Raw genomic sequence first — 16,677 nt, 5'->3', positions numbered from 1 at the left:
TAAATGAAACTCTATATCATTTTGCATCGCTTGCTTCTCGTACAAGGTCATTGGGCACACTATATGAACCCGTTCTCGTTGTGTGTACTCTCGTGTTGTCGTCTTGTAGTTGAATACGTGTCTGTGTGCTATAAGATCGGTGAAGGGACAATATCATTATAGACTTGCAGTTTTGCACCAATCTTTTGTTTGGAGAAATGTTGCAAAACTAGTCGGTAACCTTCTGTCGTACATTCATGGCGAAACCTTCAACGGTTCCTACTATAAATATTTCATAAGCTGACAATATTTATATTGCCTATGTAGGTATGTGGGTACCTGCTAATATTTTTGTTATTTCGGTTGGAAAAGCTCTCAAACTGCATTTTTTTTTATAATTTAATAATTCCATGTTATGTAATCATTGTCATCATTTCAGCCGGAAGACGTCCACTGCTGGACAAAGGCCTCCCCCAAAGATCGCCATGATGATCGGTCCTGCGCTGCCCTCATCCAACCTAATCCGGTGATTTTGACAAGATCTACTATGGGCCTGATGAGGAGGCTCATGGTCGCTCAAAGGGCAAGAGGGCTTTGCTCGGAGTTTCCCTGTGAGATCGAATCAGAAATGACGAGATCCATAGGCTAAGGATCCATAAGCTAACTGGAGTGGCAGTGGGCAGGGCACAATGCTCGAAGGACAGTTGGGGCAGTACCGGGAAAAGACGCAGTGTTGTTAGGCCCGCACAAGATCGACTGACGATCGTCAAGATCGCCGGAATACGTTGAGTGAGGGCAGCGAATGACCGCTAGTTGTGGAGGTCTTTAGAGGAGGCCATTGTCCAGCAGTGGACGTCTTACGGCTGATGATGAAATAATGATTCGAGACACATGCCAAAGTATCAATTGCTTATTAGTGGCATGATCTACTACGTAAAGGTGAGAGTAGTAAGTACGATTAAAGACATGCTCATATGCTTAAAACTAGCATACTTTTCATCTGATCACATTTTGTAGCAATGGGAATACTAGATTTGAGCATACTCCTAAATCAACATGATCGAAACAAACAAACAGACAGACCGTAAGCTATTTAAACAACAATTGAATTCTACAGTAACAAAAAATATTATAGTGCAAGTTCTATCCGCACCGTATTAAATATCTTGAAAATTTATACGTCTAGACTCTAGATAGAGCCTCTTATTGCTAGGCACGTTATTACTTTAGTGTGCATGACAGATACGCACGCTCAGTTTGATTTAGTGTGCGTGCGTTTACTAAAAATAGAAGCAACAGTTCAACGCTATTTTTTTTCAACGAGCTCACAGCTGTCACAGTCTATCCTAGACGCAGATAAATTATCTGAGTGTAAGATGAATAGAAAATGTCTATGCAGCGAGTAATACATTTTTCGGTTGCTCACGAGTGCGGACTATTGGGTTCCGTATCCAAAGATGTGATCTAGATTTCACTATCACCGGTGCTGTTAAGCTTTGTCCACATTGGGAGTGTCCTTTACACAAAATGCCGGCTTGATTATGGGTACCACAACGACGTCCTTTGTCTGCCGTGAAGCAGTGATTTGCAATTGCATTATTGTGTTACGGTATCAAGGGCGCAAGGGTAGCTAGTGAAATTACTGGGCAAATTAAACTTAACATCTTACGTCTCAAGGAGATGAGAATTTTGAGGATTTTCAAGAATTACAATCAATTACCATCAGCTGAACTTCCGGTTCGTCTCTTCCCTCATTGTCATAAAAACACACACAAAGAGCGAGCGCCTGCGAAAGATCTCCCATTCCTTTGACTCGTCTCGCCCCACACAATCTGTCTCTTTCGTTTCCTTAGCATTTCCATCGTTCGGAATATGTGGACAAAGCCTTACACTAGCTAAAAGGAAGCGAAACTCGGCAACAATAAGATTGGAGAGACGCCGTCTTCTGTTTATTATTCCGTTGGTGTACGTCTGTGGAATTTGAAGTAGGTACGTGTCATTTCGTTCAGTTATCGTCTTTGTATTCAGCACTGTTTGAAAGGCCATTGACACCAGTTTCTGTATACGAGTAGTAGATTGTTAACCAAGGGTCGAAAGAATCAATTCCCGAGGTATTTAGACGCCCGAGCGCAGCAAGGGCGGCTATAGTCCGAGTAGGCATTGATTATTTTAAACACTACTTTTCATTTCGAATATGAGGAAAATAAAACTAGTTGTTTATCTAAACTATTTATTGATTATATATCATAATATTACCTAGTAGTACCTATATAAAATTAATTGTCAAATTAGGACAATTTATGTCGACTTTTTATATTTTAAATATGGAACTCACCGCGTAATTGTTGCGGCTTATTCCGCTCAAAGAAGTTTGTGCTAAGTTCACACTGGCTGTTTAGAAAGTCACATGGCTGCAATTTTTTTTTTAATTAGTTGTTTTTTACATAGAACTCTTCACAGCTGAAATCAGTTCTATTTTTGAAGTTCATTCCGGCCCTTAGGTGGAAGTTATTTGTGTGAGTTTTTCCCTCTCTATGGAAGGAAGCAGCATTTTCCACCCAATAATCATATCAAGACCACATTAATTTCCGAGTTAGAGAAATGAAAAAAAATATGCTTATGTACAAAATAATGGTGTGCGCTTATTAACATAGGACATATTAAGTGAGCTATATCAAGACGATGGTAGTAATAGGTACGACTTACAGCAATTTGTAAAGTGAAACTTTTATTACATCGTCTCAAACTTTTTCGTCTGTGTGTTGCATGTCGCGTGACGGTCGGGCGGCGCCTATAGTTCGCAGCAGCTGACCGTGTAGCGTATAGACTATTACTCATTTGTGCCACTGCTCCACGCTATTTTGTTTGGTTTTATTATTTCCCATTATCATTCCAATTTTCCAAGCATAAAATTAAGATTGAGATAGATAGATTTATATTAATAAATTGATAACATTTACATGATATTTAAATAATTGTCTATAAACAATTTATTATTTTTTAAAGTGATAACACTCAAACTCTCTGGGATTAATTCCACACGGAACGCGAGTGGTCGCGGCTCGGAGTCCCACATCGTACATGTTTTCAAATTTAATTTGTGTAACTGTCTATAAATTCATGCTCCCTTAGTAGAAATGTTAATTGATAACCGCCACCCTCCTGCAACACCAGAAGAATCACAGGAGCCTTTTAGAAAGGTGTACGCGATTTTTTGAAGGTACCCATGTCGTATCGTCGCGGAAACACCGCACAATGAATCTCATTCCAAAGCTTGGTTGTACGTCGAAGAAAGTTCCTTGAAAACCGCAGTGACGTGCGAAGGTGGGATTCGGCGGCAGGAATCAGGTGGAACAGCTCTTCGTAACACTTCCCGTGATAAATGCGGTAGAAAACACACAACGAAGCGACGTCTCTACGCAACGCCATATACCGATTTTCGTCATTTTTAAAGGTCGGCAACGTTCCTGTGATTTCTCTACAAGAGAGTATACCCTGCGGTGATCACTTACAACCAGGTGCCTCGTATGTATGCTCGTTTGTCCATTAAAAAAATCTCCATTTCAATATGTTTTCATTGTGTCTACTGCGATACTTGTATGCGTATTATAAATAAAATCATAACACCTTTACTCATGTAGCCTGTCAAGGAAATGACACTTATGAATGTCAAAAGTATTCTTTTCTTATTATATTTACCACCAATTCGGAAAAAGGTTGAGCCTTAATGAGAAGAAGTGGCAATAAACTCATTGCCACTCTTTTAAATCAACATTTACAGCTTCATCAGTGGCAGGCTCTTTTGCACAGAATGCCGGCTAGATTATGGGTACCACAACAGCGCCTATTTCTGCCGTAAAGCAATAATGTGTAAGTATTACTGTGTTTCGGTCTGAAGGGCGCCATAGCTAGTGAAATTACTGGGCAAATGAGACCTAACATCTTATGTCTCAAGGTGACAAGTGCAGGTGTGGTGCCGCTCAAGTTTTGGGGTTTTTCAAGAACCCCGAGCGGCACTGCATTGTAATGGGCAGCGCGTATCAATTACCATGAGCTGAACGTCCTGCTCGTCTCGTCATTTTATTTAAAAAAAAAGCTTCATCCTTTTTCAAATCATGCAACAAAAATACTCCGACGTCAAATAAGTACTCAATGTCTTACACGAGTAAGTCAAAATAGTAAATGTAAAATAATACAATCATCAGCTCACATCGAGATCTATCTTGTGTATAATATATATAGTTTAATATAGTCATGGAGAAAATAAAGGGTTTGGTAAATTATAATAAAAAAAATATTAATTATGCTATGTCGGAAGTGGAGAGCAAACAGGATGTAAATACTACGTAATAAAAGGCGGGGCTGCCTTAATAAAAATTGAAATTTAGTTTAATATGAAACGTGCAGTCATTTGACATAAGTTTGAAATAGTAATAATTACAGTATCGCGATTGGCGACGTAGTATAATCCGGCTTAGTTTGAAAGCGAACAGTTGCTTAAAACGTAGTGCATTTTGTCTGATCTCTTTTTTTGCAAGATTATAGCCGTCATCTCTCAATAAATCAATGACTGCACGTTTCATACAATCGAGTGATTGGCTTTTTTCTTACAGCCGTTCCCAATATACTATCTACAGATAGAGATAAATTACTACATTCTTCTCCAGCTGTCAATAATCTGAAGCTGTCCCAATATACCCGATAAGTCATTCTTATCGCCTTATATTGGTACGCGTGAATTGCAATTTCAATACAAACTTCTATCGCTGGTAAGCTATACGTCGACCTATTGACAGACAGCTGCAGCGTGTACGGATAAGGTGAGTTACCGTCGATAAGTTTATTGGGACAGAAAAGTCATCGACTGTTAGGATTTTTATCGCAAATAAGCGATAGACTGAATATTGGGAACGGTCGTTAGAGAGTTTCTCTAGGCTGGAGGAGAGTATGGGCCGCGATGATCATATACCATCAGGTGACACGTAAGTACCTGTGCTCATTTGTTCTCATCCATAAAAAAAAAACGAGAAGTGGAGAATAATTGTCACAAACGTTAATTTTATTAAATTAAATTTGTAACCAAAATTTATGATCGATGAGGGGCTCGAACCCGCGACTTCTAGAATTAATTTTGTTAAGATCATAACTTATTTTATGATGACCTGGTACATAATATGTCTACTGTGACCTGGTCGTCCGTCGCGTGTCTTCTGCCTGTGTATGCAATATGTTGTGTAATGTAAACATTTTTATTGTAATACTAGTTGACCCAGCAAACGTTGTATTGCCGATATTAAAATCGCGATACAAAAGTAACTGTTGATCGTAGATGGGTGAAAGTTTGAAGTTGTATGTATTTTTTAATGTTGACTCATAATCAAACAAATTAAAAAAAAATGTCAAGAAATTAAAAAAAAATTTTGGTGTGGACCATCCTAAACATTTAGGGGGATGAAAAATAGATGTTGTCGGATTCTCAGACCTACTCAATATGCACTCAAAATTTCATGAGAATCGGTCAAGCCGTTTCGAAGGAGTTTAACTACAAATACCGCGACATGAGAATTTTATATATTAGATTTTATAAAAAGCATTTATAGCACAAATTTGTTCCAAACGACCATTCTTAGAACACTCTTGTGAACAAATCTCATTTACAATGTAACCATGGGAAATGTATGAACCTATTTAGGCTTTTGATCCCCAGTCCCGACCACTTAGAAACTCAAACATCCTAAGCTTTTCTGATCAAGGCCTTTGCAACGATATAATATTATGGCTTAGGTTAACCTATTATGCTTGCCTACTGAGGAATAAAGAATTGTTAAAAAACGTTTGTGTGATAAAGGTTTCTATAAAATAAATTATTTTCTAAATGATACCACAGATTGGGAATGGAGCGACCGTCCTCTGGCTATTAAAATTAAATATTAAGTTTAATTGTACAATATTACTTCGTAAACATATATTTTGATTATATAGAAAAAAACCCACTGAGTTTGTGGCGTACATTCTTCTCAGATCTGAGGCATTCTTTTTGGAATGGGTGGTAGTTTTTGACTTTCAATAAGTGATTTCACATCCTATTTTGAATAAAAATATTTGAATTTTAATAGAATTTCCAACGCCGTCTTTGTAATTTATATGTTTACCAGCTGACCCGACAGACGCTGGTCTGCCAATAGAAAATGATAAGGATTAATATCGTATTTGTGGGGAAACGGCTTTTACATTACCGCTTTATAATTGCAGATTTTTAAAGTATAGGTAAAATGGATATAGTATGTTTTTCCTTAAAAGATATATAGACATATGTCATCGAGGACTTTTCGTTAGACCTATATAAGATACACAATTCCACCATACGGTATTTTATTACATCTCAAAGGGTTTTCGTTCAAAGCTCCCAGGCGGCTTATTTTTTAAACCACGCCATCCATGGGTGAAAACAGCGTGAAGATAGGTGCACTAGTTTTTGTGTTTATCACAAACAGACGCGTGAAAAAAAAAGGATAATATAACTCTGAATCATTATCCTTTTTAAGTACATATTTTTTAAATAGATTTCATTGATTCTAATCCATATTGTTGCTGCTACGAAATGACAGGTATGAATTCTCTATGAAATGCCTTTTGATAGGCTTAAATTTTCCGAGTATTTACCATTGTAATGTATATTTTTTTACACCATTGGAAAGCGGAGATATCAATGAAAAGAAAGGACCAACTTTTTTACAACAGCAAATATTTCAATTCAAATAAATTACAGTGTAGTTGGGACATAAAAAGGGAATTTTTCACTAAATTTCGTGAATTTCTTTCTTGTAAAAGATAAAAATAAAAAACTTATAAACTTGGTGTTTTTAATTTTTCATATAAATTTTGAGGTTATGTGAAAAAAGTGTGAAAACAAAAGTCGTAGATTTTTTACTGTTTACAACTTTGCCATTTAATCTTAATCATAATTTAATCTTAATTTTCCATAGGACTTGTAGTTTTGCCGGAAATCGAGATAAACAGAGTTTTTTACCCTAAAACATGCCCCCTTTCCCACTTTCCGACCTCAGATCGCCCGTAATTTACTTTTCCTTTCATTTTTTTTATATTCTCTTCCGTTTCCAATAGGCTTCATCCTACTATTATTATTTTCACTTTTTATCATTTATCGCCATATAAATTAAAATAAAAAAGGTTTGCAATAAAAATATTTTTGGAATAATAAAAAAATTGATAACGAGCGATTCTCAGATCTACCAAATATACCTACATATAAAATGTCATAAAAATCGATCAAACCATCCTGAAGGAGTATGGCAACTCCTAAAGTGAACACGAGAATCTTACATAATATATCTATACAGGGTTTTTTTGACAAGGGCGGTGATGGTCAAGTTGGAAACTACGAGTCTTAGAGAAAAGTCGCGAAAGGAGACATGCTCTCAATTTATAAAAAAACAATAACTGCACATTTAGATTCTTAAAATTACTTGAACTTTTGAAATCGACCCGAATCATTTTTCAAAAAAAATTACATACTGTATTATTGAACCAATGGAGTCTGTTGCTGATAAGGATCAAACTTTGGAAAGATATGTATTACTAAAAATGAAAGGAAATAGAAAAATTTTACAAATTGCTTTTCATATCTCACTTTTACCTAATAATAAATTGCTCAAAATGGGTTCCGTTGAGTAAAATGCATAAAATGTATACGTCTCTCTAATGACCTTGATACCATGACAGGACTTATCCTCGATAGAATATCAACAAAAAAAAAGTAAGATTTCTTACAAAAGTTAGAACAGTTTGAATAGAAGGTGAGTTTTCTTCCGTGTAAAAATAATAAAACAAAAAATTTGGTATTTCCTTTCATTTTAAATAATATTTCTTTGCAAAGATTAAACCTTATCAGCAACAAAGTCCAGTGGTCCAATAATACACGGTTTAATTTTTTTTGAATAATCTTTCGGGTTTTAAAATTTTTTAAAAAACTAAATATGCTGTTATTTGTTTTCTTAAAAATAGAGGAACTCCTATCACGACTTTTCTCTAATACTCGTAGTTTCCAACTTGGCTATTACCGCTCGTCTCAAAAAACCATCCTGTAGATATATATTATAATTAAAGTGTTAAAAATACTTTGCTAAATGTTATTAAAAGTGCCTTTTTAAGCATGACGTACTTGTGTGATGAGACTACGCCCAATTTTCCTGTTATACTTTACAAATTATTTCGAAGTGCGTTTTTGCGCAAATGCAAACTTTATAATATACCTACTCGTAACCTGTATGGTCGCGGGCCACTGACCGCCGCTGACCGAGCGCTGGTGTTGGTCTTTTTGTTTTGTATACTTTGCCAATACTTAGGTACCTACCAGCATAAGATAATCATTTCGTTCAGACCCATATTTAACACTAGCTGATACCCCGCGATTTTAGGTAGTTTTTATACATCTTGGGCTACATTATTGGAGTTTTTTTTAAGTATAGTATAGCCTATGTCTCCCGGGGATTGTGTAGTTTTCCAACATTGAAAGAATTTTTAAAATCGGTTCAGTAGTTTCGGAGTCTATTGAATGCAAACTCTTTATAATATTAGTATTGATATAAATACCATAGGAACAGGTATACACATACATACATACCTATTTACTCTTGCTAGACCTTCGTTTTAAATAATAACAATAACGCACTTTCATACTTTTAATATCTAGCCCCAAAATAGGTACTTATAGCATCTATTTTCTGAGAAATTGCGACAAGTATAGAAAAACGGTTACCTGATCGTGTCATACCATGGACTCTTGAAAAGCCAAACATGAGATGTCAAGTCTTAATAGCAAAGTTGTATGTCCACTAGTTACTCTTCAAACGTAAATGCAGGGTATTAGTATTATTACAAGACATGCAATTTCCTATTATTATCAGTCAGGCAGTTGCCACTCTGTATACCTATACATCTATATATATCTTAATATATAAAAATTACGTGACACGTTGTTTGTCCGCGATGGACTCCTAAACTAATTAACGGATTTTAATGGCGGTTACTTCATGGAGTGCAGTTTAGTCCAACTTGAGAGATAGGATAGTTTTTATTTCGACCTGGGACCCATAATTATTTATATTTTCAATATTTGTTTTGTATGGACATATTTTCTATGAGAGAATTTAGTGACGCACGGTTTGACAGTTTCACTGTGAAACAATTTCAATATAACAACAGGGAGCATTTTTTATGCCTATAAAACAGTATTTCTTTTTATTATCTGCAGAACAACGTCTGTCGGGTCAGCTAGTATATATGTATAATGAAAATTGTCTTTGTTTGAGGCTCAACCACGCCTAAACCTCTGATCGTATCGACATGAACGTTCCAACGTTCCTTCTTTTAAAATTCGCCCAGTGAAGCGGGCGGGAACGGCTAGTCTATAATTATATACATATATAACTAACCTGTAACCTATATAGTGGCAACAGCCGCGCGCTCCCTAAAATCAAAACGACCAGTGTTCGGTATAGGATAACGGTTTCGAAAACTATTTATTTTAAAAACTATGTATTATTGAATACCTATAGCATTTAATACCTTTATTCATATTTCTTCACGTACCTGTGAATGTAAATAATTATTAAAAAATTTAGTTTTCAAAAATAATTAATAGTTTTGTTATAATCGCATCTTTTCGCTCTAACGTGTAAAGTTATCCTCATCGGCAGTCGGCACTCCGCAGACGGCAAGTGAGTCCAAACGCGTCTGTGTAATTAATTCGTTATAATAATATAATTCTACCGATATATCAAAATTAAGATCTCCTCCAATTTATCTTTTTCGGTCGTACCTAGGCAGCACTGTTTTTTTTAATTGCTGTTATTGCAATGGCTATAGGTACCTACACTCTGTCAAAATATCAGCTAGCTTACCATTCCAGTTTATAAGATGCAGCCCGCTGACATATTGACGGACGGACTGTAGAGACTTTAGCAGGTTTCGCGTTGGCTAAACTTAGGGTACGGAACCGTGATTATGTACATAAAAGTATGTAGGTGAAAGGCAAGAGGTGAATTTGAGCAATGCGTGTGACCTTTGATTGACTTCGAAATAACAGCTATTTCATCACTGATTTGTGGGTTGATAAGGTATTGAAATAAGGCTTTGAACGTACAGAACTGTCTGTGGGCTGTTGCATTAGGCTACCACGCAGCTTTTGGAATTTTAATTGCATTGAGTCACTTGCGCAGTCAATATTTACGGGTTGGAGGTACCGTTAAGTCACTTAGTATGTAATTCATACAATAATCTTCAAGGAATATAAAAATCATCGCGAACACTGAGTATATTTCACATTCTAGGATGAACTGAACACATTTACAAAGTGAGGAAGACGCAGGACAAAGGCCTCCAAAGATCTCCACGACGATCGGTCCTGAGCTGCCTTCATCCAACGTATTACGGCGGTCTTGACCAGATCGTCGGTCCATCTTGTGGGTGGCCTACCAACTCTGCGTCTTCCGGTACGTGGTCGTCATTCGAGGACTTTACTGCCCCAACGGCCGTTTGTCCGTCGAGCTATGTGCCCCAGGCACATTTTACTTGCAGGATTTAATTAACTGAACATCATCGGGAAAATATCTATTTGAACATTTAATATCAACGAGAAACCCACATGGAAATGAAACAACAATTATTGCTTTTATACTGTAACACGACTCGTAAATTGGATTTACAATTTTTTTTATTGAAAAGAGTGGCTATTTAGTTTCTTGTATGTTCTTCTCACGAGCTCAACTTTTTACGAATATAATATGGTAAATTCAGTGATTTAAAAGAAATATTTGTAGTGATAATTCAAAGCACTTCGTTAAAGCCTATTTGAATTAAGTTTAATAATTTCAAAAAAAACAATATGAAAAAACAACTCTGTAAAAGTCAAGCCTACCGAAACCTCTTTTGTGCTGACTGCCTTTGAAGCTTTGTCAGCGAAAATGCAGCTCACATGCGTGGGGCGTCTTGGATGGAGAGTCGAACCTCGAACCGGCTGCTCGCTAGGCTGGATGGAGAGAAGATCACTAACGATCTTATATATCTGTTAGTCCGTTGGAGTCTAGGTGTGCAGACTTCACACTCATCGTGGGCGGTGATGTGTGTATATGTGTGTACAGGCGTGTGAGTATTTGTGTGAAGTGTTATTGTAGGTGTGTAGATTGTGACGTTCACGTTGAAACCTGTAGTCGTTAGGCAGATGTTGTATGCCAAGTGATGCAGGTAAGTGGGTCGAATTATGTAATGGAGAGAGGTGTGTCAATACATTTTTGACGTTCATAGACGTGGGCTGTAGTCCGCAGACTTGATATTACGTCGACGACGCAATAACTTATTAACGTCTTGTTTCTTCATTCGCATAGATTTTACAGAATCTGTTAGACTGTTGCTTAATAGGTAATATCATAACTGAAATGTCATTTTTTTTTATGAAAATAAGGGACGAGACGAGTTGGACGTTCAGCTGATGATAATTGATACGTCCAGCCCACTACAATGCAGTGCCGCTCAGTATTCTTGAAAAACACCAAAAATTCTGAGCGGCACTACAACTGCATGCGTCACCTTGAGACATAATATGTTAAGTCAGACCGAAACACAATAATGTTTACACATTACTGCTTCACGGCAGACATAGGCGCCGTTGTGGTACCCATTATCTATCCGGCATCCTGTGTAAAGGAGCCTCTCACTGGACCCAATTATTATAAAATATAATATGTATAACTATGGATTGATTATCTTTTTTAGTTATGATTTGTTATATGGTTAATTTTGCTTTTGGCATTTTAAGGGACTTCAAAAAAAAGATGGTTATAAAGTCATGTGTTTTTCTACATGACTAACATTCGTATACGCAACCACTCACGCTATGTGTATTTTAGTGTTTATGGACAATTTGAAAAAAATAAATATAACTAGTAGGTATTTTTCTTTATGATTATAAAATAAAAATAAGGGTATAAAAAGCCAGTAGCAGAAAACATGAGTATTTTATTGGAAGAACCTTAACAAACTCAAAACTTTACGGCTAACTCAAATTAATTTTATAAGGTTAGGCCTTCTGTATGGAACTACAAAAACAAAAACTACAAAAATGTGTATGTATAATTATTGATGTTTAGAATTTATGGTATTCATATTCCAACTATCTGTTTTTATTATCAACAACTATTTGTTAACATTTAAGCCTCAAATAGCCATCCAAATTTTTCAGTATAAATCACACTGTAGGACCTAGGTAGATATTTCACTTGTAGCGGTAAAATGGCGGCAAAAACAATATTTATTCAAGAATTCCAAAGAATGAGCAAATTAGGCTATTTCTCATGTTCGATGGTAGGTACCTATATTTTTTTTTAGTTTATTGAATTAGTCGTAATTTTGTGAAAATCCAGAATTATCTATACTTATTAGTTATTTTAAGTGTCAATTTTGCTAAGACTTGTCTTCAACCGCATAACATTTAGATATCATAGATTTACGCGCAATGACGCCTGATTCAATAAATCTTAAGAACATTGTAGGTATTAACAGTAATAATAATTAAAAGGTTTATTTGGTTCAAAAATACAGAAATCTTATAACTAATAACAATATTATGGACATTACAGAACCAAAATGGTGTCTAGTCAGCATTATGTTGGGAATTTTACTTCTCAACGCTGACTTTCTATTCTCTAGACACAGACTTCGAGAATTAAATATTCATATATTTATAATCCCCCAAGACTAGTGCTACCATAAACATAATAATAAATGAAAATAAAATTATAATATACCTATATTAAGTATATAAAAATTAAAATTAAATCTATTATTAAGCAGTATTTCTATTTACCTACTTATACCTACTATCGAACATAAAATTGGCTTAATTTGCGTGCTGTAACATTAGGATTATTGTAGAGAATATGTATTCCTACAGAATACAGATAGATTTGACCTTGAACAATTTACAATGCATTGTTGATACAGCCATGCTGATTGCCGAGAATGCTCTTGCTAATAATTCCTCTAGTGAACGTGTGGAGCGACATTGTTTACGGTTCCGTACGAAAATGATAAACAATGAAATCTTATCTTTTATTTCTTTTTGCATTGATACTCGGAAATCAGAATCTGATTAGATTTGAATCGATTTTACGAAACCATATCGTGTACTATATTAAAGACATTAGTTATAAAATATTTTCTAAGTTTTACTTCTTTTGGAGCGTTAGAGAAAAATTATCCGAGTGAATTTTTCGATAGGCCAGCATACCGACACAAAAATTATAATAATAATATATTTATTTGTAAAAAACTTACCCCCTTATTCATAATAGTCTGCTAACTTAAAGCATTGCTAACTCTCACTCTGTCTTCTTCTATTGACCTACGTCAGAATGAGAAAAAACACTCCTTAGCGGCTGTTAAAAGTTAGCGGACCATTATGAATAAGGGGGTTAGTATACAATTGACAGTATTGAATTGAATTTGAATTTAAACTATTCCTAGCATTCAAATATTTAACAACAATGAATATCAGAATTTCATTTCCATAAATTCCTTAACACTATAAAAATTATAAGCATTTAGCCAGCTTATTCTTAAATAATCTAGAATTTAAATTTTTAATGCTACTCGGTAACTTATTATAAACACGAACACAATTACATACACAACTTTTATTATATTTAGTAATTTTTGGAACATCATGTAGAACGAGTCTGTGGATGATCAACTTGATAGTTGGTCCACTAGACTATAATTAATTATTATACCTATCATAATCCACCGTTTATTTACTCCTGTGCTTCAGCTACCATAAACCTATTTGTCTACTGCACACCCCTGACCCACAAGTAATTGACCAATGAATAAAAATAAATTTAATATATATAGGCAGTAAATAAAAAAAAAATCATTCTAATTGTTGAATTAAAAGAATAAATTAATAATATTTAAATAAACGTTATTTAACTAAATTATACCTTATTTACTCGTATAACAATATTGTTCTTTCTACAACCGCACGTAAAATAGCACGAGGACTAAATTTTTTTAAGGGTTTTTGTTTTGTTACTCTAAAGAAGTAAGTATAACTCTTGCATGCATCCATAATAACGCACACACTTCTTTTTAACTATTGTGTTGGTGAAACCAAGGGTGTATTGTTTTTTTTAATATCCAAGTATAAAGACTAAATAAAAACTGCAGGGCTGGATTTAAGGCAGGGCTACAGCCCCGGGGCCTCCACAGAAGAGAGGCCCGCACAATAGAGACTTCGGAACAAATTCAGACTAGTAAATACTAGTACTTAAACAATTACTTACTTGTATACAATAAACTCGGCATAATTATTTTACCTATAGTCCATAACATTATGAAATATATGTATATTCAGACAACTTCGAAATCTTGATTCAAAACGGGCTTATATTGTGAAATAAAATATGTTAACTGTCTTTTGAAGGCAAAACAGATTGTAGCAATCGATTACATATAACTACTATATTAGCATTAGAAAATAATAACACGACACAATTAGTTCCAATCTAATTAGATCTAATAGCTAAGTAATTATTAATGGATTGTTCATTAATAACCCGCGTAATTCCGAGTAGAATTTTTAGTGTCGAAATCAGTTTAATTTTTAACCATTTGTTATTAAAATTTATTGAAGTAGGCGTTACTTCGCTGAAATCCATTATTATCAAAATGATTTGAGTTGACCTGCCAGGTTTTGGCGAGTCAACACGTCCTGAGGATGCCTCGTGTAGAGGTGAAACACGTGTCGAATTGTTTAAAGACAAATATTGGCGGAATTGGCACTAAAGAAAACTCAAATCATTTTGATATTTGTTATTTATCGAATAGTTTACCATTACATAACAGGAAGGCGGAAGCGGATTGATACTGGCTTTTTGTAGTGTTTACTCAGGGGTGAAGACTAAAGTTCGCTCAAGTTGGGAAAGGGTGAGCACCCCCTTTTTCGATGAAGTTTTACCAGAGTAATTTATACACATGTGTTATTTATAGGTTGAATAACTTTATGAAACTAAAATATCTAAAGAAAAAGTTGTATTTCGCATTACGAGGGCGGCACTGAAATTTTCGGGAATCAAGGAAGTGACACAACATTACTATTTAAAAATGTATTTATTGCTTTTCGAAGTATTCTCAGCGAAATTTGACACATTTTTCCAAACGATGGAACCAATCATTGAAGCAACCATTCCATTCGGAAGTTGGGGTCTCCAAAATGGCCGTTTTGTAGGCGTCCACAGCTTCTTCAGGTGATAAAAATCTCTGAGCACGCAATTTATTCTTTATTTTAGAGAAAGTATAGAAATCATAAGGGCTTAACCGTTCTTTGTCCCTCAAGAGGAATAGTCGCAACATGGCCGGTTTTGGAGACAAACGTGGCCATCATTTTTTTGCAACACTCCGTGAACGACCAATTTTTTTGGCTTTAATTCATTTTCGAACACCCAAACTACGTGACTGGTTTTTTGTTTCGGGTTCGTACGCGTATATCCAGGATTCGTCAACAAATACGATTTTGCATACAGCATTTGAGGATCCTGCGTGGAATCTTTCGAGAGTTCTGTCGCACCAAGTAACGCAAGCCGCTTATTGCTCTTCACAGAGCAAAAGCGGTATCCATCGGGAAAACAACTTTTTTACACCTTATTGTTCATGCAAGATTATTTGTATTTGACGCATGCCAATGTCTAAAGTTGCCTGAATTTCGCGGTATGTTACATGTCGATCTTCCTCAATCAGCTTACGCACAGCATCAACGTTTTCTTGGTGACTGCAGTTTTTGGACGACCTTGACGGGGGATTATCACTGAGCTTGACACGTCCACGTTGAAATTCAGCAAACCAGCGATAAATTGTGGTTTTGGATGGGGCTTCATCACCAAATGCAGAAATCATCCGGTCAACACACTGTTTTTGTGTTAAACCACTTCGAAACTCATAATAAATCATCGCTCTAGAATTTTCTCGAGTCAATCCCATTTTCTCAACGACTAAACAAGTTTGACAAGACCGAGAATCTTTTTTTAAATAAATAAATGGTATTCGATTTTTAAAACCAAGGAGTTTTCAATTAAAAAGATTTAAATATGACAGGAACATTGGAAATATTCTATTCCCGATACTTTTAGTGCAGCCTATGTATTAACCTGGCATTGACAGAGTTTTCATTTCTGCCGTAAGGGATAAGGATAACCGCCGCATCAAACAATAATTAGCAATTATTCTAATAAGTTCTATATCAACATAATATATAGAATTTATGACGCGTATGTGATAGCCTCTGAAAATGAATGCATATCTCAGAATGCAGGTAAATAAACTAGAATTCTGTACGAATTGTGATGCTGTTAACACCAAGAACAATTAATGTTTACTTTTTATTCCTGCTACTCTACTCGGCTAGTGAGTATTTTGTTACAAAACTATACAAAATACATATTTTGTGTAACGAAAGGTCACTCTAAATATAGCATAAATGACTTTCTAAATGATATAACCTTGGAAATGGAGCCATCGAGCCCAGTGTAGGATTAAATGAATAAATTTAAAATACAATAAAAAGAGGCCCGCTGTGTTTCTCACACCCATTTTTCTCAAGCATATATTTTGTTTCTTTTTGGTATT

This window comes from Leptidea sinapis, chromosome 23 (assembly GCF_905404315.1).
Source record: "Leptidea sinapis chromosome 23, ilLepSina1.1, whole genome shotgun sequence".
Taxonomy (NCBI): domain Eukaryota; kingdom Metazoa; phylum Arthropoda; class Insecta; order Lepidoptera; family Pieridae; genus Leptidea; species Leptidea sinapis.
The sequence above is the reverse complement of the archived record's forward strand: the minus strand, read 5'-3'. Positions refer to the sequence as shown.